Genomic DNA, 23,150 nt, shown 5'->3' on the forward strand with positions numbered 1-23,150 from the left:
GGAAGAGGAGATCCCAGAGCTCAAGATAGATGATGATGAACTCTTAGACAAGGAAAGTGATGATACCCGGGCTGCTAGAGTCAAGGAGCTGCTGGTTGACTCTTACAAACCTACTAAGGTCTTCATCTCCGCCCTGCTGTACAAGATCCCGGGCGTGCAGAAGCTGAACACACTCCAAAGTAAGGGTTCTGACTCAGATGAGGGTGGCTCCCACAGGACAATCACTGCCCCCCTCCAATCTTGTAGCAACAGCAAGGCCTGGTGCCATGAGCAGGGATCCCTATACCCCTGCCTAGGGGCCACTTCCCTTGCCCTCAGTTTTCCATTTTTGGGTTTCTGGGTTCCTTTTTTTTTCTATTAAACTGATGGGACTTTTTGTGTTTTTATATTGACTCTGCTGCGCAGTACCTTTAAAAATAAAGCTAGGATACACCTTTGGAGCAGCTAAAAGAAGGAGAAGGAGGAGGAGGAGGAGGAGGAAAAGGAGGAGGAAGAAGAAGATGAAGAGATAAAAATGTTGTATCTTACCAGAATTTCCACTTACAGGGGGTAGGGACTATTATAAATCATTAATGTGGCATAGTGGTGCATGCAGCATTTGGGGACCTGATTAGGCAACATGGTAAGTATAGTGCTACCTCAAGACCCAGGGATAACCACCCCTGGGCATATACCTGAAAGATGGTCCATCTTACAACAATGACATTTGCTCAACTATGTTCATAGCAGCTTTATAGCCAGAATCTGGAAACAACCCAGATTGTCTGTCAACTGAAGAATGGATAAAGAAACTGTGGTGCATTTGCACTATGGAATGCTACTCGGGCTCTTAAAAAACAAGGAAAATTGGACATTTGCAGGCAAATGGATGGAACTAGAAAAGATCATCCTGAGTGAGGTAACCCAGACCCAGAAAGACACACATGATATATACTCATAAGTAGATATTAGCCCAACATAGATGTCCTCTGAGAGACTCCAGCCAGCAGGAGGTCCGGACAGATACTGGGACTCACAGCCAGACTCTGGGTGGAGAGCTGAGAGTCTTATGGAAGGGTGGGAGGGGTGGGAGGGGGGATGGAAAGACCCAGAGGGGTCAGGAGCTCCACAAGAAAACCATCAAGCCCAGCGCATCTGGACCCAAGGGGAGCTGCACAAACTGACGCACCAACTAGGGACAATGCAGAGAACCTAGACCCCTTGTTCAGATGTAGCCAACGGGTAGTTCATTCTCTTCGTGGGGATGGAGAAAGAGAGGGATTGCCTCAGGCTTGCACTCTGGTGCAGGTGACTTGACCACCTTGGCCAGGAGGCCTTGAGTGCACACAGAAGAAAGGGGAAACTGTCCTGATGAGACCTGATATGCTGTGGTCAGAAGGTGGGGGAGGAGGTCCCCTTTCGTCAGAGGTCTAGGGGAGAGGAATAGAAGGGGGAAAGGGAGCAAGGATCTGAACAGGAAAGGGAGCAAGGATCTGAACAGGAAAGGGAAAGATAAGAGCTAGGGGATAACAATTGGGATGTAATATGAATAAATTATAATAAATAAAAATTGTTTTACCAAAACAAACAAAAAACAACAGCCCTGTGGTGGCACATGCCTTTAAGCCCAGCTCTTGCAGAGGCAGAGGCAGGTGGATCCCTGTGAGTTCAAGGCCAGCCTGGTCTACAATACAAGTCCAGGACAGCCAAGGCTACACAGAGAAACCATGTCTTGGGGAAAAAAATTTTAAGAGAGAGATGAAAACGAAAGAAAGAAACGGAATGCCAGCGAAAGAAACCCAGTCTGAAGCTATTTGCTCAGGAAAACACACAGTTTAGTGTTTTAAATTTGTATTACATTTTATCTATTTATTTATCCTTTTATTTTCTGTGTGTGTTTGTGTGCTCATCCTTTTTTTTATTATTATTCTTTTTTTTCCCTCCACACCTGTGGATTTCAAACATCACCATAAGTGGTTGTCTATCTAATGTGATCTTCTGCAGCAAGGAGAGTATCACTGCCCTAGTGCTTGAGCCCACTGAAAGAAGGAGCATCCAGGAATACAGCCATGTACGCCCACTATTGTCCCCTCCAGGTAATTTTGAAATCAAATCATTCTAACATGTTGTTGTTTCCCACTCCGAACCATGGGGATTTTATACAAGTAAAAGTTCCAGGATCCGATCATGCCTCATTATCTTCAGGCTTAAAGAAAACAGTATCCAACATAAAATTCCCAGACTTGGGCTGGAGAGATGGGTCAGAGGTTAAGAGTACTGGCTGCTCTTCCAGAGGTCCTGGGCCCAGTTCTCAGCAACTACATGGAAATTCACAATTGTCTGTAATTTCAGTTCTGGGAAGTAAACACTTTCTTCCGACCTCTGCAGGCATCAAGTACAAACATGGTGCACAGCCATTCATGCACGAAAAACACCCATCCACATAAAAATGATTGATTGATTGATTGATTAAACCTCCATAGTTGTCTCTCAGATTCAGTCTGATACACACGAATATAAAAGTTGGTTTTTTTTCCTCCTTGGTAAGATGGGAAATTAAAAAATGTAAATACTCTTTCACATAATGTATGAGGGCTTCAAGAGACAAGTACACCACTTTAAAAAATCATACAGATTTCAGCAGCTTAATGTTCCCTTCAGTCTAGGTTTTAAGTGTTTACTATTGTTGTTGTTACAGCACATATATAAAGAGGACAACTTGGAGGAGATGGTTCTGTTTCCCCCCTTTCGGGACTCAAGTCATCAGTTCATCATCAGGCTTGGCATCAAGTGTCTTTGCTTGCTGAGCCATCTCAGTGGGCGCAGACTAGGTATTAACAGAGAGAAATTGTCAGTGCTGAGATTCCAGCGTCCAGGAAACAGATCACAGTTTGGAGGCCAGTCAGTTCTACATAGTAAGTTTTAGGGCAGCCAGAGATGTTTAGGGAGACGTCTTGTTTGTTTGTTTGTTTGTTTGTTTTTGTTTTTGTTTTTTTCCAAAAAGGAGGGTTGGCAAAAAAGTATTCTAAAATAATCTCATCTAAAGCTTTAGTTGTTCATTTTACATCCCAATCGTGGCTCCTTCCCTGCTCCCCTCCAGGCCTCCCTCCCTCTTCCCCCATCCCCTCTCCTCTACCCCTCAGACAAGGGGATCCCCTCCTTACTAACCCACCCCAGCACACGAAGCCACCTCAGGACTGAGCACTTCCTCTTCCACTTCAGCGGGGCAAGGCAGCTCCACCAGAGGGAAGTGATCAAAAAGAGGACCGCATTTCTCTTAAAGTGAATTGTAAATTTCCGTAAGGCATAGATCAGAAATATATAATCCTAAATAGTTCATATTTATGTTTGTATCTTATATTTACCAGTAACAGATGATTTGAACGTGCTAGTTTGGATTGAAAAGTTACAAACATGACCTAAGAGAAAGTGTAGGGATTTGATAATTGTACTGTCGTCTTATAATTCTGGATGTGCACTTGTCTTCTAGAATTGTTTCACATTGAAAAACACAGGCTGGGAAACTCTCAACAATCAAATTTATTCTTAGCTAATTATTTCTTGGTTCTTCCTCTTTTTTTGTTCTCTTTCCTAAGTATCTGCAGGTCCAACAATGGTTTAAAATTTGATTCTCAAGCACTTTCAGGTTAGGCTCTCCCAAGTTCTGATTACTTTAGTTTAGAAGGTTTTTGTTTGGTTGTCTGTTTTTGTTTGGTTACAGAAGTATAGCTTTAAAAATTAAAAGCTTGCTATTCCTACCCAAATATTTCCTACCATCTGTTTGAATAATTTGAAGATGACAATTACCATTGTTGAGAGTTTCCCGGCCTGTATTTTTCTGTTTCTGTCCAGTTCTCCTTATTCAAGAGATACAACTAAATAGAGCAGAAGATATTTTGATGGTCAGAGCAGAAAATCAGGCTGTAGTGACCCATCAGAGATGGAATTCGCGTTTGTAGCTAGGTCCTGTAGGTGTTACTGGGTTTACAGAGCTGGGCGGTGAGTGGGCATTGTCACGTGGTTGGTGGCTCTCAGAGGCAGACAGTGTAGGCTAGGGACATAGCTCCAGCCATCTGGGCTTAACAAAAGAAAAGGAAAAATGACTCAGGTTCATTGTCCTTGGCACCTCATTCTCCAGCCCCCATCAGAAGGTGCTGGCTCTAGGTGATATAAATGTACAGGAGTCTTATGATGTTATATAGAATCCGTCAGTGACCAAACTGGCATCATTTGGAGTATAATGTTTTTGAGATTTTTGGGGGCGGGGGTTATTTTGGGTGTTTGAGACAAGGTTTCTCTGTGTAGCCTTGATTATCCTGGACTCAGCTTTGTAGACCAGGCTGGCCTCAAACTCACAGCCATCCGCGTGCCTCTGCTGAGATTAAAGGCATTAAAGGCGTGTGCCACCACGTCCCACTTGGTCCCACTTGAGTAAATTGTAACATCAGGCTTCAATATCTCAATTAAGTAGACTTACATTTACCAAGAACATGGGCTCGTTTGGATTGTACATGTATTACAAAAAGAAAGCGCAATCACCAGGAGATTTTTTTCCTCCTGTTTATGTCTTTTTATATTTTAATTTCTATTTATTTGCTGTTGCTGCTCTTTGCACTGTGTTGAGCTTCGAATCACCATTCTGACAAGAGTTGGTACACATTCAAACTAACTGCCTATATCTTCTTCACCTATTGTCCTAGCAAGGGATCTGTCTCCAGCTAACTCTGTGACACTGCAGTGTCGTAATGGATGTCCATGCCATGTTCATTTCTGACCCATACATTGCTTGTGCTATTCTGTCCGTGTTCTTCCTCTAGCTGAATTATTGAGGAAAGAGAGCCTTTGCTTTCTTTCACCCTCTCCTCTGGTTTCCTTTTGTCAAGCTCACTTATCCCTCTCAGACATCACACGAATGCTTGAAATGTGCATCATTTAATGAGAGCCTTCCCAGCTTCTGGCATACCACCAAAACATAGCTGTTTAGTGAATATATTACTTTGTTGGGGGCTGGAGAGATGGCTCAGTGGTTAAGAGCATTCCCAGCATCCACATGGCAGCTCACAACTGTCTGTAATTCCAGTTCCAAGGGATCTGACACCAATGCACATAAAATAAAGTTTAATAAATTATTAAAAGTGAATATATTACTTTGAGACCCTTCTTGTAGATTCCAGGAATAGCCTTTATTGAGTATTTTAGTTATTTAGCCACATTGCCTAATAAAAGTTCTAAGAATTGAATACACGTGGGTGTGGTGCCTCTTCTTTAGCACCAGCACTCGGGAGGTAGAGACGGATTTCTTTAAATTCCAGGCAAGTATGACCTAGCAACTTCAAGGACAGCCAAAGTGGCACTGCCTTAGTCACCGAAAGGACTTTCTCGGAATAGCCAGCTCTTCTTAACCCTGTGCCCCAGAGTAAAACTACCTATAGAATATTTGAACCAACCTGCACTACTAAGTGAACCCACAGATAGCCTGAAACACAGTCTCTCAACCTAAATGCCTTGATCAAACACCCATTAATTAATATATACAAATGGATGCTGATTGTTGTGTCCAGTTGAATTTTGTACCTGATTGTTATTCGGCATTAGTTGGCTAATATTGAAAAGAAGGAAAGTCGGTGGTATTACTCATTATAGAATACAACATCTGTATAGAAATGTTCCCCTCCTACATCCCCTCCACCCCAGTGCAATTAGGGGCACATCTCATAATGCCCTTGATAATGCCTTTAGAAAAGTCCCATCACCCAATTGTTACTACACAGCTAGCATTTCTTTCCTTAACACCACAAAAGGAGATCTAACTTTCACACAAACTCTGGTGCCCCATATTTGAACATGTCCCTTGGATGGGGAGACCTGGTGGCACTCAGAGGAAGGACAGAAGGCTACCAAGAAGAGACTTGATACCCTATGAGCATACACAGGGGGAGGAGGTCTCCCTCAGTCACAGTCATAGGGGAGGGGAGGGGAGTAGGGGAAAAGTGGGAGGAAGGGAGGAATGGGAGGATACGTGGGATGGGCTAACAACTGAGATGTAATATGAATAAATTAATTTAAAAAATAAAAAAGAGGATATGTAAATTGAGATCATTACTGAAAATATAGTTGTACACTGATAAGCATAACAAAATTATATTGTATTAAAATGCCCTCTGTCATTGTGTTTTGCAAAAAAAAAAAAGAAAAGTTATGGGAGTGGAATAACATGTGATGTGAAAGCAGGAGACACTTGCTGGGGAAAGGAAGGGAATGAGCTAGAGGGGGCAGTGGGTATAAGGAGAGCAGAAGGCGATGAGAAGAGTTAGAACAAAGCATAATGGCATTTATGAATGAAAATACCATAACAACAGCCATTACTTTATATGATAACTTAAAATTATTCTTAAAGCATAGACATGGTCAAAAGTGGAACTGGCTTTCCGGGTAGGGATTTGAGAAGAGCTAATGAACTAAATTTGCTTCTAACTCAAGGGCCAGGTTAGGGAACAATAAACACTGTCATCAGAGAGACAGCGAAAAATGAAGTGATTAAGAGCAAGCAAATATAATGGCAAGCAACATACACTGGAATGAGGCTTTTTCATGATCCACAAAGGTAGTGTGCACATGGTCAAGCCAGCCTAAATTGAAGCCCGGACTAGGGAGGGTCTCACAAGGTCCCACACTTAGCTGAGGAACTCTTGGCAGTAGCTAGAGGGAGTGCCAGTTTTCTTTATATGTACCCCGTGATAGGCTGTCATGTTCTCGTGGATGGCCCTAGCCAGGTACTGTCAGCATCAAAAGGACTCAGTGAGATTAGAAAAGAGTCCACAAAGTTGAGAGGGAAAGTGGTTGCATGAGCTATAAGAGTTGGGGAGGGGATTTGGATCAAGATTCTTCTGAGAAAAGTGCACAGACTATGCTACATGGGTGGTTTTCAATAGTGCAACTCTCCCGATCCCTCAATCACAGACATAGGGGAGGGGAGAAGGAGGGAAGTGGGAAGGAGGGAGGAATGGGAGGAAACAGGGGAAGGGCTAACAATCTAGATGTAATATGAATAAATTAATAAAAAATTTAAAAAAGAAATCAATAAAACAATAAAAACAAACAAAAAATAGTGCAACTCTTCTACAAGGGAGTTTCACGGCACTTCAATTCAGGGCGAAAAGCGGAGGAATTTGACATCTTTATGTGTCTTCCTTTGGGCACCTTGCAGGTTAACTCAGGCCCTGGAATAGTATTCGCTGGCTTTGAATCTCAATCCCAAAACGTACTCTGGGCAAATACTTAAAATGTAAGCTAAATTAAGAATCTTAGCTTCCAGGAAAGAGCAAAGGTATATAACTTCCCGAATGCTTGGGAAGTGTGCAAAGGAGCCACTCAGACACCGAGCCTTCTGAGTTTTGGCCTAATGTTTAAAAGCAGGAAAATGTGGCGATCTATGATATGAAACTTAAGTTTGAAAAAAACAGAGCAAGCTGTTCCACACAGTAACACAACTAGACAGCTGAGACCCTGGATGAAGAAGAAGCCGCTGCTGCCATGGCACAGACCCTGCAGATGGAGATTCCAAACTTTGGCAACAGCATCCTTGAGTGCCTCAATGAGCAGCGGCTACAGGGACTGTACTGTGATGTATCAGTGGTGGTTAAGGGCTATGACTTTAAAGGCCACCATGCTGTGCTGGCTGCCAGCAGCTCCTACTTCCAGGACTTGTTCAACAGCAGCCGCAGTGCTGTGGTAGAAATGCCGGCCGCTGTGCAGCCACAGTCATTCCAGCAGATCCTCACATTTTGCTATACAGGCCGGCTGTGCATGAACATAGAGGACCAGTTCCTGCTCATCTATACAGCTGGCTTCCTGCAGATCCAGGAGATCGTGGAGAAAGGCACTGAGTTCTTCCTCAAAGTTAGCTCTCCAAGCTGTGACTCCCAGGGCCTGCATCCAGAGGAGGCCCCATCCTCAGAGCCTCAGAGTCCCGAAGCGCAGACATTAGGCTGGCTGGCCCGTAGCACTCCACTGCCCCCTCCTGTCACGAATTAAGACAGAACAGGAGCTGGACTCTATGCAATGCACACCCATAGCCAAGAGGCTGTGGGATGGCAGCCAGAAGGAAGCTGGAGGCAATGGTGGCAGCAATGGCAGCTGCAAGATGGCCAAGTTCTCCACGCCAGACCTGACCCCTAACCGGATGCCCCAGCCAGTCTCAGTGGCCACAGCTGCAGCAGCAGTGGCTGTGGTTGCAGTGAGAGGATGTGTAAGTGGGCCTAGCATGTCAGAGTAGACCAGCCCAGGCACCTCCAGTGCTTACACCAGTGACAGCCCTGGCTCCTATCACAATGAAGAGGACGAGGAAGAAGATGCGTGTGAGGAGGGCACAGATGAGCAGTACTGTCAGATCTGCAATATGTGCACCATGGACAGTATGTTGAACGTTGGCCAGACAGCTGAGAAGGTAAAGGCCCTCCCTGAGCAGGTGGTCCTCGAGTCCCGCAGTCACATTCGAGTGCGGCAAGACCTGGCCTCTCTCCCAGCTGAACTTATCAACCAGATCAGCAATCGCTGCCACCCAAAGCTCTACGATGAAGGTGACCCGTCAGAGAAGCTGGAGCTCGTGACAGGCACCAATGTATACATCACAAGGGCACAGCTCATGAACTGCCACGTCAGTGCAGGCACACGGCACAAGATCTTGCTGCGGCCGGCGGCTCCTGGCTTCCTTCTTTGACAGGAACATACTGGCCAATAGCTGTGGCACTGGCATCCGTTCTTCCACCAATGACCCTAGACACAAGCCACTGGACAGTCGTGTCCTCCATGCTGTCAAGAGCTACTGCCAGAACATCGCCCCCAACTTCAAGGAGAGTGAGATGAACGTCATTGCAGCCGACATGTGCACCAATGCCTGTCGAGTAGTACATAAAAACTGGCTACCCAAGACCAAGCCGCTGCACCTGGTGGAGGGTGATAGCTACAGCAGCTTCATCAGTGACACTGGCAAGATAGAATCAGACATAATGAGCATGGAACACAGCTTCAAGACAGCCAGCCATGGTGGCGAGGCTGGCCCTTCAGCTGAGGTTCTCAAGTAACATATGTGACACCTCTTTCACAGGATGTCACACTCCCCCTCCTATCACACAGGGCCCACCTACCACCTGGTCACGATCTATTGTCTGTCCCTTCCCAGGACCTAAGAGGGGGTGCTCCGTGCTGTCTATCCGGATGCAAGAACTGTCTGACCAAGGCCAAGCCACTGTACCTAGCAGAGGGCAACGCCTACAGCAGCTTTCTCAGTGACAGTAAGAAAGAGCAGAACATGACAGAACATAGAATACAGCTTCCAGACAGCCCCCTCAGCGGAGGTCCTCCAGTAACTGCCCCGGACCCTCCCATGGATGTCACACTCCCCCTCCTGTCACACACGTACCCTTACCACCGTAGTCACAAGCTACTGTCTGTCCCTCCCCAGAACCTGCAGGGGATGCTGCATGCTCCCAGCCCCTCTGCCTCCCTGCCATCCCACACCTTTTCCCCAAAGCAAGCTGGGCTGGGTCAGGAGAGGACGGGCATCAGGTGGGATCTGTGACCTTCCTCAACACTCATGGGGAGCCCTGGTCCCCTTCCTCTTAGGCATTTCCCAGCACCAGGCCCGGCTAGGGGATGGACAGGACTCAAGAGCCTGCCCCTCACTGTGGCTGCTTGGGACTCCGCGGGCCCAGGGGTTCTCAGGACCCCTCCCTCCACCCACCCCACCCCCAGTGCTTCCATGTCTCCAAAAGCGTCTTCCTGTCCCTCTCGTCTGTACCTGCACCTTGGGGCTGGGGTAGGCGAGGCCAAGAGGGACTGTCCATTTTACAACTGAGGAAACAAGCCCAAAAAGGCTTAGAAAAATTCTAGAACTGACCCTCTGTGAAAGGTTTCATCATGCCCCTCTCAATCCCACCCTGCTCTGCCTCTGGGGATCCCCTCAGCCCAAGAGGCGAATTCCAAGAGAGCAGTTGTTCCTGTGGGCAAGCAGGGGTCTCAGGACAGGTTTTCAGTCTGGCAGAATTTGTGTGTGTGCGTGTGTGCCTGTGTAGAGTGTTTGCTTTTAAAACCATGAAGATCAAGAGGCAGCAAGACCAGGGTTGGAACCAGGGCTAGGAGGCCACTGCCCTTCTCCGATCCGACCCTGGGCAGGGCTCCCAGCCCCCACCCCTTTACATAACTTTTTGAAATATTTTTTTTAGTGAATGAAATACTGAAGTATAAGATTTCCTTTTATTTTTCAAATCAATGGGAATGTGTCTGAGGTCCCCTGGGTCCCCTGGGTCCCTTGGGCTGTGGAAGGCAGGATGCAGGGAAAACTGTGTGTGTGTGTGTGTGTGTGTGTGTGTGTGTGTGTGTGTGTGTGTGTGTGTAATGTGGGTGCATGTTTCCACAGGGGCTCAGTCCCAGGGCTCCTGTGGATCCAACCAGCTTCTTCTCCCCCAGGACTACAGTTTAAGGGTGTTCACAGGTCCCAGTTGGCTGAGCCCACTCCTGGGGAATGAGGCAGGGCAGGGTCCACATCCATTGTCAGTGGTTTGTGGAGCTTTCTCTGGCCGTTCCTTTCCACTCTAGCTCTTCAGGAGCAAGCTCTTGGGTTTTTGAGTTTCATATGTGAGCACAGGGTTTCTGTTATTCTCCTCTGTTAATGTCATTTCACCATCTCACTGGTTCTGTCCTAGCCCTGACCTCCCTCCCTCTCTCCTACTTTGCATCCTAGCATCCTTAACCGGGAAAAGGGTTGCAGGTTTGAAGAAGGTGGGATGGAGCCTTTTGAGTCAGATCTGGAGACCTGCCTCCAGGCCAGCAGCACCCCCTAATCTGCTGGAATCCCTCTTAACATCCGGTGGTGAGGGTGGGGTGTTGGGTCTGATTTGGACCCCAGTACCTTAGCCCTGGGTGGCCACATGGAGGGGAGTTGACATCCCTAGCTAAAGCACAAGCACCTTAGTCATACCCCCTCCCTTCACCCTTGCCCTGGCCTGTCGTCCCACCTCCCTCAGCAAAGATCCCAAAGCACAATCTCCTGGTGAAGTGACAAGCAGCTGAGCCTGGCCATGATGAGGGCAGGCTGTGCTCTCTGCCCAGGCTTCATAAGGGGACAGCTCCATGGGACTGACAGGTCTTGTAGTAGAGTGGGCAGCAAAGCCCATCAGTTCCAAGCACCTCAGGAGGTGGCCCTGACTCTCCGGGACTTGGGGTGAGGGAGGTATAAAGCCAGGGGTGCAGGGGAGAAAACTACTCACTAGGAGAGCCAAAGACAGGGTACTGCCTTACCTCAGGAGCCACTTCTGCGCCCCTCCTGGCGGTCACCTGCTTGCCCTACCCTCCTGAGAGCTGCATGGTCCCCACCCCAAGCACTCAGGAGAGTGAAAAGTAACCCACCTAGCAGGAAAACAAGTAGGGGCAAACCCAGTGGCTACCCTTCCATCCATCCATGCCTCTCATGGGGACAGGACATCACCCACTGGCCCAAGTGAAGTGCCAATGCCCTCCCCACCCAGAGCCAAGCCTCCCCCTTCCTAGGCCCACAAGTGAGATTGCACATTAACTACTGTACAGAGCGGAGCGGAGTTGGGAAATATGAACCCTGAGAGTCAGTGATGCTGATAAGAATGAACAAGATGACTTTGTAACAAAAAAAAAAAGTTGGGAAGGAAGAAGAAGGGGTGGATTCAATGAAAACACATTGTACTCATTATAAAAATCTCAACTTTTTTTTTTTCATGACAAGGTTCCTCTTGCGTAGCTCTGGCTGTTCTGGAACTCACAGAAAGGTATATAGGAAATGTATGCACAATTGAATGCATTGCCACAGAATTATTACAAATGTACAAAGTACCATGAATTCCTCAACAGCACCCAAAGTGTTTCCCCAATAGCTCCCCCATTACTATTCCTTTGTTCTCCAGAGGCTAGAGCCACCCTCACTTTTCAAAAAAAAAAAAAAAAAAAAAAAAAAAAAGACCAGGACTGAAAAGATAGCTCAGTGGCTAAGAGCAGTGGTTGCTCTTCCAGAGAAGCAGACTTCATCCCAGAACTTATACAGGGTCTCATAACCTACTTTAACTCCAGTTCCAGGAGAACTGACCATGGGCACCAGGCACAAATGTGGTGCACAGATATACATGCTTGCAAACCACACCTACTATGAAAAAATGCTAAAATACAAATAAAAAGATAATAATAAAAAACAAAAATCACACAAAAAAATCACATAAACATAAATGCCGTGGTTTTGCTCATATGTGGAACCCAAATTTAAAATCTATGTATACATAATTATATAATATGTAATATATAATTTTAAAAATGCATAAGTTCACATTTAGTTTCCATGTATGCGTTTGTATACGTGTACGTGTGTGTTGTCTTTGTGATTTTTAAGATTGATTTATTTATTATATACAGTGTTCTCCCTGCAAATAACACCTGACCTGCAGGCCAGAAGAGAGCACCAGATTACATTGTAGATGCTTGTGAGCCATCATGTGATTCCTGGGAACTGCACTCAGGACCTTTGGAAGAGGAGGCAGTGCTCTTACCATCTGCGCCATCTCTCCAGCCCGTGTGTCTCTTTATATGTGTCTGTAGGTTAACAAAGCTAGAAAGGACATCATGAAGGGAAGGATTAGGTGAGGGTGAAAACACAGTGGGTAATGGATTACATATAATAGGAAATCGCAAGGTGCACTAACTAGGGAAGGAAGGGTATCCGCTGGAGGAAACAGAGGAAGGAGAAGAACAGAGAAGCAGTGAGGAAAGAACACAGCCAACTGTGCTGCATACCCAGATGTCGTGATTAAACCCACTCTTTTGTTTGCTAACCTAGGAAACTGATGTAAAAAAAGCTGAGATTAGTTGTGCCTATTCTTGAAATTCATGGATTACAAATGAACCATACACTATGTGCTCCTTTTTAACTAGAATATGTAGCTCCTGTTAAAATTGTGAGGTTCATTCATGAGGTCATTTGCATTCTCCACTGTACAGGAAGTGAGCAATCTGAAGATGAGTGTCCTGTAACTGTGCCTAGGCAGGCCAGGTGGTGGTGGCGCACGCCTTTAATCCCAGCCCTCAGGAGGCAGAGGCAGGAGGATCTCTGTGAGTTTGAGGCCAGCCTGGCCTACAAAGCGAGTCCAGGACAGCCAAGGCTACACAGAGAGACCTTGTCTCAAAGAAAAAACAAAACAACAACAACAAAAAAAAAACCTTTGCCTGGGCAGATGTGTCTGTTCAATCACTACATGGTGACAACAACAGATCAAACATATTCCATCGAAGTCTAGATTAACAAACCAGAGCGTTTGCTGGGCTTACTCCTCCTGAAAGAAGTACACTGAAGAAAAACTCCCATATAGCACAGGCGACAACCTCCAGAAAGTCGAAGACTGTAGCATTAAGATATGCATACATTCAGCCATAGATCTTAACAATATTGCACATACTTCATCCTAATTGGGTCTATGTAAGTTATTGCTTGATTTTTTTTTTTAAAGACAGGCTCTCACTAGGTAGCCCTGGTTGGCCTGCAGCTGGCTGTGTATGAGAGGCAGACTTTGAACTCACAGACATCTGTTGGCCTCCATTGTTTTCTGAGTGCTAGGCCTTATTTTGTTTTAACCCCACAAAGTAGATACTTTTAAATCTGTTTTAGATTCCACCCATATTTCTGCCACTGTTTATTTTCCAATGTTTTTGGAATGTAACTGACATACAACTAAATACACAAATCTTAAAGTATAAATTTTTTCTTTTTTAAAATATTTATTTATTTATTTATTTATTTATTTATTTATTTATTATACAGCATTCTCTATGCATGTGTGCCTGCGTGCCAGAAGAGGGCACCAGATCTCATTATAGATGGTTATGAGCCACCATGTGGTTTCTGGGAGTTGAACTCAGGATTTTTGGAAGAGCAGACAGTGCTCTTAACCTTGGAGTCATTGCTCTAGCCAGTGTAATTGCCCCCCTCACCCCACCTTTTTAGTAGTACTGACGATTGAACCCAGGGCCTTGCATATACTAGGCAAGCACCTTAATACCACAGCGATGTTTCCCTAGCCCTGTGCTTCCTTCTTCAGTGTCAGATACCCTTCGGAGCTCCACTTTTCTTCCATAAGTGTGTTATTGAAAAGTTTATTTAGTAAGTGTTTCTTGTAACCTCTATTTTTGATTCTGAAAATGTTTTGATTTTGTTCTCATCATTAAAAATCCAACCCCAATCAAGAAAAGATCAACTTCAACAGTTTATTTATGCTAATTTTAATTACATTTTAGTGTATCAAACCATGGGCTGCATTTTGCCATTCTTTTTTCTTTAATTATTAATTTGCCAGGCAGTGGTAATGCATGCCTTTAATCCCAGTGCTCAGGAGCCAAAGGCAGGCAGATCTCTGTGAGTTCCAGGCCAGACTGGTCTATAGAGTGAGTCTAGGACAGTCAAAGCTACACATAGAAACCCTGTCTCGATATATATAATATTTATGGATGTTTTGCCCTCTTGATATTTATGTTAAAAATACAAACTGTTGAAGCTGGAGAAATGCCTAGGTGGCTAAGAGTACTTTCTGAACTAGAAGACTGAAATTTAGTTCTGAGCACTTGCATAAGGTGGCTTACAACCACCTATAACTCCAGCTCCAGGGGAATCCAACGCCATTTCCTGACCTCTTGGCCACCTGAACAGACACCCACATATGCAATACCAGAAAATTTAATTGTTCTTTAATATTTAAACTCATTAGACATCTGTTCAGTCAGTGTGCACAAATACTCATTGTTGAAATAAAAAACCCACACGATTTCTTTGAATCAGGTCTCAAATATGGGACCTATATAGGAATCAGTTAATTCATTCATCATGGATTTCTTTCTTTCCTTTCCTTTTTTATTTTTTGTTTGTTTCTTTGCTTGCTTGAGACAGAGTTTCTCTGTGTAGCCTTGGCTGTCCTGGAACTCACTCTGTAGACTAGGCTGGCCTCAAACTGACTGACAGAGATCCACCTGCCTCCCCCTCCTAGAGTGCTAAAATTACAGGCATGAGCCACCACACCCAGTCCCTCATGTATCTTTTAATGAGTAGGACCGCAATGACCAGCGCACAATCTTGTCTTCCTGTTTCCCTTGAAATTTTTGTAGAGGAAATTGAGTTGTTTATCCAGTTGAAGTTCTGACTATGGATCTTTTGGGTTACATTCTTCCTTTCGTTTCAGTTTATTCAAACTTGAGCCAAATATGTAATAGTCCCTAGCCAGAGAACCCATATCTAAACCAGACCATCAAAACTTGTATTTTCACTCAGCATGGTGACGCACACCTTTAGTCTTAGCACTTCGGGAGACAGAGGCTGCCAGATCTCTGTGACTTTGAGGCCAGCCTGGTCTACAGGGTGAGTTCCAGGACAGCCATGGCTACACAGAGAAACCCTGTCTCAATAAAACAAAAACAAAAACAAACAAACCAAAAAACCCTTATATTTTCCAGGGCTAGAGAGATTGCTCAGTGATTAAGAACACTTGCTGCTTTTCCAGAGACCTGAATTTGGATCACAGCATCCATGTCAGTTCAAAAGTGTCTGTAACTCCAGTTCCATTGGCTGTGACAACTTCTTCTGCAACAGGGGGAGTCAGGTGTTGTTGTTGTTGTTGTTGTTGTTGTTGTTGTTGTTGTGTTTTGTTGTACGCTTATGGATAAGGACCCTGAGAGGCTATCTAGGCACTAGGTGAGGTCTTACACCCATGCACTAACAGGCAGCAATTGGAGGATTCTATAGGTTTTTACTTTTTTTAATTTATTGTTTTTATTTCTAGGAGAAGTTGAAACAAAAATTTAAGGGTATTTTTTTCCCTATGGGTTCTTTAAAAAGAACACATGAAATTGAATGGGAAAATGGTGGGGTACATATGGAAAAAATTACAGGGAAGGGAAGAGAGAGGTGGGTCTTACCAAAGCACATTATATGCATGTATAACATCCTCAAACAAAAAATTAAAATGAATATATTAATGCATCCCTATAACACTTAGGAGGTGGAGCTAGAAAGTGAAAAAGTTCAAGGATTTCCTCAGCTATATAGGGAGTTTGAGGGAAGCCTGGGCTACATGTGATGTTGTGCCAAACAGCAACAAAAAGAGAATAAAAAGATATATATAAAGTAGAACAAGTAAAAAGTTTAAAACTGAGGATAAGCTAGGCCTGGTGGCACAGGCTGGTAACCCCAGTCTCTCAGGACTCTAAAGGCAGAGGATTGCAAGTCCAAGGTCTTCCTGGGTTATACACTGAGGATAATACTATTTTTTAAAAAATATATGTGTTAGCAAAGGAATGACACGTGGTTAATTTAAAGTTTTAGGTGAAAACATTTCTTTCAAAAATTAAAGAAATAAGGTTGACTATGTCTGGCTACATTTTTTTTAAATAAGTACTATAGCATCAACCTTAAATTTCCTAGATTTTTAAATGAATGTATTCCCAGTGGGGGTAGAAATATCTAATGCCTGTTGTCCTTTAGGTATTCGCATACTTACTGCTGAAAAGGCAATTTTCTGATTGTACTTGAAATAAATTGAATTAATACTCCTGGACAAACTTGATCAAGATGAGTCACCAAGAAAACTGATTAATCACAAATTAATGTCAAGATTCACTAAAAGATCATTCTTCCCTTGCCAGGCACATATCTAGCTTTAATTTCATATGCTAATAAGCTCATTCTTGCCTTAAGCAGTCATTAATTGCATGGTATTTTGTGTTCTATTTATGGTGCTTTTCTATACAGTTGACACATTTTATAAAGTATTATGCAGACATAAAATAATAGGATACTTGGCATGCATTTGAATAACGTTCTACTAAGAAAACTAGTGTAGAGTATCCATTATATATTTATTGCTTTATCTTGTGATGATTAGGATTTACAACCTTATTAGGTATCATTATTATAATCTAAATATTTTAGAAAGGAACAGAGATCTAAAAAGTAAATGTGTTCACACCTTTAAGAACTACTTCTTCTCGTCCCTAGAGATGTTGCATCACAGGTGTATCAACAGGTGGCAGAGAGGGAAGAGAATTTGTCTACACTCAGTGTTCTGACCTATGAACATCAGAATGAACATCCCCTAAAGAAAAGCAAGTCTGAGCCAACCACCAGTCTGGCACCAGGCATGTCTGGATGGGTTGCCAGGATGGCGAGCAAGCAGGAAACTTGAAGAACCTCACCTGGGACCTCAGGCCCCCGTGTGGGAGTTAGTCCAAGACGGATGACCCTGACAAGGGGCCACTCAAGCAGACAGGGTGAGGAGGAGGAGCCCAAGAAGATCACCATTGATGCCATGGGCCCAGATAGGTAGCTGACTTGAGATAACCTGGAGATTGCAGAGCAGCCTGGTGTGAAGGGTGAGGTCATTATTGCTTGTGCTGCCATCAGGGGCCATGTCTGTGTCTGTGGTTCTGCAGCAGCAGGGATCTGTTACCACCAAGCGCCAGGCAGATTTCCCTAGTCTGTGCTGCTACCCCAGGACATGTTGATATCTGAGAACCATGTAGAATTGGCCCCCAACCCTCACATGGGCATCCTGGGAGAGCTGGCCCTGGACACATGAGAAATAGGAGAGCTGACCTTGCTCCTAGCCAGCTGCAGTACTCAGAAGAATGCCCTCCCACACACACATTGTGGGAGTTGCCAGTGACGATGGGGGAGCTGGCCTTACCACTCATCTCCCATGTGATGGTATGGACAAAGAAGAGGAACTTTCTCTCTCTTTTTTAAAGTTTTTATAAGTTATTCACATTACATCCTGATTGTTAACCCCCTTGCTTGCATCTTCCCTTTCCCACCCTCCTTCCCTCTTCTGCTCTATTCCCTCCCCTAGTCCTCTGAAGGAGGGGTTGGGGCTCCTCCCCCACCATCTGACCACAGCCTATCAGGTCTTATCAGGATAGCCAGCAATCCCTTTCCTCCGTGTGTCCAAAAGGCCGCCCACCAAGGGGAAGTGATCAAATCTGGGGCTCCATAGTTCATGTCAAATGTAGTCCCCACTGACATAGGAGACAACTTCCTGAACAGAACACCAACAGCTCAGGCTCTAAGATCAACAATTAATAAATGGAGCTTCAGGAAACTGAAAAGCTTCTGTAAACAAAAGACACTGTCAACAGTGTCTTGCCCACAGACTGGGAAAAGATCTTCACCAAGTCTACATCTGACAAAGGGCTAATATCCAAAACATATAAAGAACTAAAAAAACAAACAAACAAACAAACAAAAAAAAAAACCTAAACACCACCAGACCAAATTATCCAATTAAAAATGGGGTACAGAGCTAAATAGAGAATTCTCAACAGAGGAGTATAGAACTGTCGAAAAGCATTTAAAGAAATGCTCAATGTCCTTAGTCATCAGGAAATGTAAATCAAAACAACTCTGAGATTCCATGTTATATTTGTCAGAATGGCTAAGATCAACATCTCAAGTGACAGCACATTGCTGGTGAGGATGTGGAGAAAGGGAAACACTCCTCCATTGCTGGTGGGAGTGCAAACTTGTACAATCACTTTGGAAATCAATCTGGTCCATTCACAGATAACTGGGAATAGTTCTACCTCAAGACCCAGCTATACCAAACCTGGACATCTACCCAAAAGATGCTCCACCATACAACAAGGACATTTGATCAGCTATGTTCATAGCAGCTTTATTCATAATAGCCAGAATCTGGAAACAACCTAGATGTCCCTCAACCAAAGAATGGACAAAGAAACTGTGCTACATTTACACAATGGAATACTACTCGGCTATCAAAACCAAGGAAATCATGAAATTTGCAAGCAAAAGATCATCCTGAGTGAGGTAACCCAGAACCAGAAAGACACACATGGTATAGCCTTACTTATAAGTGGATATTAGCCAAACATAGATGTCCTCTGAGAGACTCCACCCAGCAAGGCATCGGAACAGATACTGGGGCTTGCAGCCGAACTCTGGATGGACCACTGAGAGTCTTACGGAAGAGTTGGAGGATGGAAGGACCCAGAGGGGTCAGGAGACCATCAAAGCTGGTGGATCTGGACCCAGGGGCCCCTGCACAAACTGATACACCAACCAAGAACAATGCATGCAGTAAACCTAGAGCCCCCGCCCCATTCAGAGGTAGTCAATGGACAGCTCATTCTCCACGAGGAGGAGCAGGGAGAAAGAAGTTCTTTTCCCCTCCCTGGGGTCAGGAAAGCAGGAGAGTTGTTCCTGCCTCTCACTAGCTGCAGCTCTGGGAGAGAAGGCCCTGCACCTTGCCTGGGCAGCAGAGTAGAGCTGGCCCTGGATGTAGGGGTTGCAGGTGAGCTGGCCCCAAGGCATGAGTATGGGAGAGCTGGCCCTGCCTCTTGTCTGCTGTGCAGTGGCATAGGGTGAGGAAGAGATTCCCTGCCCCCTTTTGCCCTCACCACAGGTGGTAGATGGCAAAGTTGGTCCCAATGTGGTCAGCAGGAGAGCTGTCCTTGTCACTCACCTGCTGTAGTGCTCAGGAGAGCAGGCCCTGAATTTCACCTGGGCCGCACGGTAGAGCTCACCCTGATGGCAGGGGCACAGGTGAGCTGGCCCTGAGGGTGCAAGTGTGGGAGAGCTGGCCCCACAACCACAGCAGGCAGGAGAGCTGGCCATGAGGTCAAGAGAGCAGAGGAGCTGTCCCTGTCCCTCACCAGCTGCAGCATTCAGGAGAGCAGGCCCTGCTCCTCACCTGGGCAGCACAGTAGAGCCGGTCCTGGATGTGAGGGGTGCAGATGAGCTGGCTCTGAGGATGTGAGCACATGAGAGCTGGCTCTGCCTCTTGTCTGCTGGGCAGTGGCATGGATGATGGAGAAGCGTCTTTCTCCCCTTCCTCATCCCTAGCCATCTATGGCAGGAGGGAGAGCTAGCCATGGAGTCATGAGAGTTGGAGAACCGGGCATGTCCCACACTATCTATAACATTTGGGAGAGTGAGCCCTGCACCTCGCCTAGGCAGCAGGGTAAAAGCTGGCCCGGGGTTGCAGGGTTTGCAAGTGAGCTGGCCCTGAGGGTGTGAGAGCAGGAGAGCAGGTGGACTGACCATCTAGGATACCTTTCAGGTCCAGATGAAGGGCTTTGAATTGGCCCACCCCAACATCTGTCACATCAATGAACTCCTGGAGTGCTTGAGGGGGCCCATCCTACAGATCTAAACTATGGGATCTCCTTGACACAGGGGCAGCAACAAGATACCCAGGAGGAGTTTCAGTGAGGTTCCAATGATAATAGAGTGGCAGAGGCCAGAGGCCTTATACCACACCAATGGGTCATTGCAATGAACATTGCAAGCAAAGAACTGTGGACAAGGGGGTATACGATGACACACTATATAAGGGGGTATATGGTGACACACTATATAAGGGGGTATACGATGACACACTATATAAGGGGGTATACGGTGACACACTATATAAGGGGGTATACGATGACACACTATGTAAGGGGGTATACGATGACACACTATATAAGGGGGTATACGGTGACACACTATATAAGGGGGTATACGATGACACACTATATAAGGGGTTATACGATGACACACTATATAAGGGGGTATACAGTGACACACTATATAAGGGGGTATACGGTGACACACTATACCTTCCACAATGAGATTTTTTTGTCTCTGTTGTAGGGGAGATTGCAAGGGTGGGGGGCAGGTGTGAGGGGAAGGGGAGATGAGTGGGATTGGGGTGTATGGTGTGAAGTCCAGATAGAGGCAATAAAAAGGTTATTTTTTCATAATTTTTATTGTTTCTTTTTTAAAACATATACACAAAAGTTTTTTTTAAAGAAAAAGAAATACTTCCCCCAAACAAGAGAAAATAGTGACAAACATTCATATTCACAAAGCCATAATTGATATCAAATCACTACTGTTCTTCACACAGCACGACACCATGTGTACGTAAAAGATAGAGTGGGGACTAGTGGGGAAGACATAGAAAGAAACCTACCTGTAAGGCAGAATGGCATATAAGACAAATACATGTAAAATGGACATTTTTGTAATTTCTAGAAGAAATTTATCCTAAGATAAATTAGGGTTGCCTTAAAATAAACCAGAGCAGAGCTTCAGAAGTACCTGTATATGAGTTCTGCCCAGAATGGAATGAGGTTTTTACTGCTTTTTAACAAAAAGTCCAAATTACAGCATGAAAAGATTTTCCATTCAATGAAATGTGTCTTGGTCCTTTTGTGAAATTCTGAAGACCAGTGCAAAAGGCAGACTGTGTGTTTTTATTTATCGCTCATCTAATGGAGCCTAACACAATACCTAGAATTTAGTAGGCATTCCACAAGTATTGCTCAATAAATGAATGAGGAAGCAACATCTGTGTTTGCCTTTGGAAAAAGAAAAAGATCTGACAGAAAGTTCTTTCGTTTCTATGTGTAAATGACGTTTCAGTTGCCTACTGCTAATAACAAGTTACCCTGAAATCCAACACAACTTCCATATGACATTATAGCAGAGTCAAGATGCCATACATGCTGAAATGGAGACTATCTCAAGACTTCTCACAAGGCTTTCATCATCTGAAGGCTTCATTAGCAAGTATCCACTTTGTAGCCTATTCACCTAACTAGCCATGGCTTTGTTCTCAAGATGCTGCCACCCCCTTTGGCTCTGTGCCACGTGATCTTCTCCCCAGGGTATCACATAGCATAGGAGTGTGCTTTGGAATGGAAAGCAATGGAAAGGCCAAAGTGTCAATCATACCAGAATAAGGAACACAACAGTCCAAAAAGTGATTTTTTTTTCTGTCTTGTTTGTTTGGGGAGATAAGGTCATATTCTGTAGCGCAGATTGTCTTGGAACGTAAGTGAGTATGTAGCTCAGGATGGCCTTGAACACGTAACAGTTTTCCTGCTTCTGTCACCCAAGTGCAGGATTTCAAACTTTTTTGGTGCAGTGAGATTACAAATTAGTCCCCAGGTCCAACATACATCTCAGGGAAGAGGACTATAGGACATGAATTGTCCTCATCTTCTGGAAAACACATTAGAAGCTGCGTAGGATAAATGTGTAGTGGGCATGCTGGGTTGAGCACGGGGTAAAGAAATGCACAGAAGCTCAGGTGGGGAAATGGAGTGGAAACAGAGTGGACCTAGCGACAGCCTGTGTTTTCTAGACTTCGTTCTGCCTCTTGCTGTCAGCCTCTGTTGATCCTGTACCAGTAGCATTCAGACCACCTGCAGCTTTGTTTAAGCATGCTGCGGGTCCTGCCACAGACTTACTGAATCAGCACTTGTGAGGTTAAAAAGATCTGCTGTCCAGTGAAGTCCCAGTGATGCTCTGGATGTTAAGAAGGGAAACAGCTGTCCTGCAGATTGAACAAGAAGAGATAAAACAAAGACTCAAAAATTTGAGGGTCCAAATGGCATTTGCTCTGATTTGGGAGTTACCTTTTTTTAATTTTAATTTTTATTTTTTCTGCACTAGAATCACCTGAAGGTTTGAATGGTGAGGTTCTTCTCTCCTGTGTCCACTAGAGCAAGACTTAAAAGGCCCAAAAATGGAAATGACCTAAGTGTCTACCAAGGAATGAAGAAAATATACTGCAAACACACGATGGAATACTATATAGCCATAAAAGAATGAAGCCTGTCATTTGGAGCAGCACGTACAGAGACTACGACGTCAAGCGAAATAGATCAGGCACAGAAAGACAGGTACCACAAGGCCTCACTCACTCATTGTGGAATCTAATGCTTAGGAGGATGATTGCTACTAGAAGTGGGAGAGAGTTGGAGGCAGGGCATGCCAAAGGTTAATCAAAGGATTAGGGTAGAGTTAGACAGGAACACATTCTGGTATGCTACTGCTCAGTAATGACTATGAATAAGAATGTAATGGGGATTTTAGAAAGGTAGGAAAAAAAAACTTTGTATTCACCAGAAAGAAATGTTTGATTCATATATATTTATCCCAATTTGAATATGTAAAAGTACATATAGTTATCAAATAATTACAAGGTGCTATATAAATATGTACAACTTTACCGGTCAGTTAAATGGAAGTTCCAGTGAAGTCAGGGGATGGAGCTCAGTTGGTAGGGCACTTGCTTAGCATGCATGAGGCCCCCAGTTCAATCTGGAGC

The 23,150-nt window shown here is 44.7% G+C and overlaps 1 pseudogene across 1 annotated transcript; it reads left to right on the plus strand.

The window, feature by feature from the left end:
• Nucleotides 1–7,311: 7,311 nt before the first annotated feature.
• Nucleotides 7,312–11,551, plus strand: LOC311601418 (nucleus accumbens-associated protein 1-like; annotated as a pseudogene). Its single transcript has 2 exons — nt 7,312–9,058; nt 11,457–11,551. The product of its transcript is annotated as a nucleus accumbens-associated protein 1-like (transcript).
• The last annotated feature ends 11,599 nt before the right edge of the window (nt 11,552–23,150 follow it).

This window comes from Acomys minous (assembly GCF_964271855.1).
Source record: "Acomys minous genome assembly, chromosome: 7".
NCBI classification, from domain to species: domain Eukaryota; kingdom Metazoa; phylum Chordata; class Mammalia; order Rodentia; family Muridae; genus Acomys; species Acomys minous.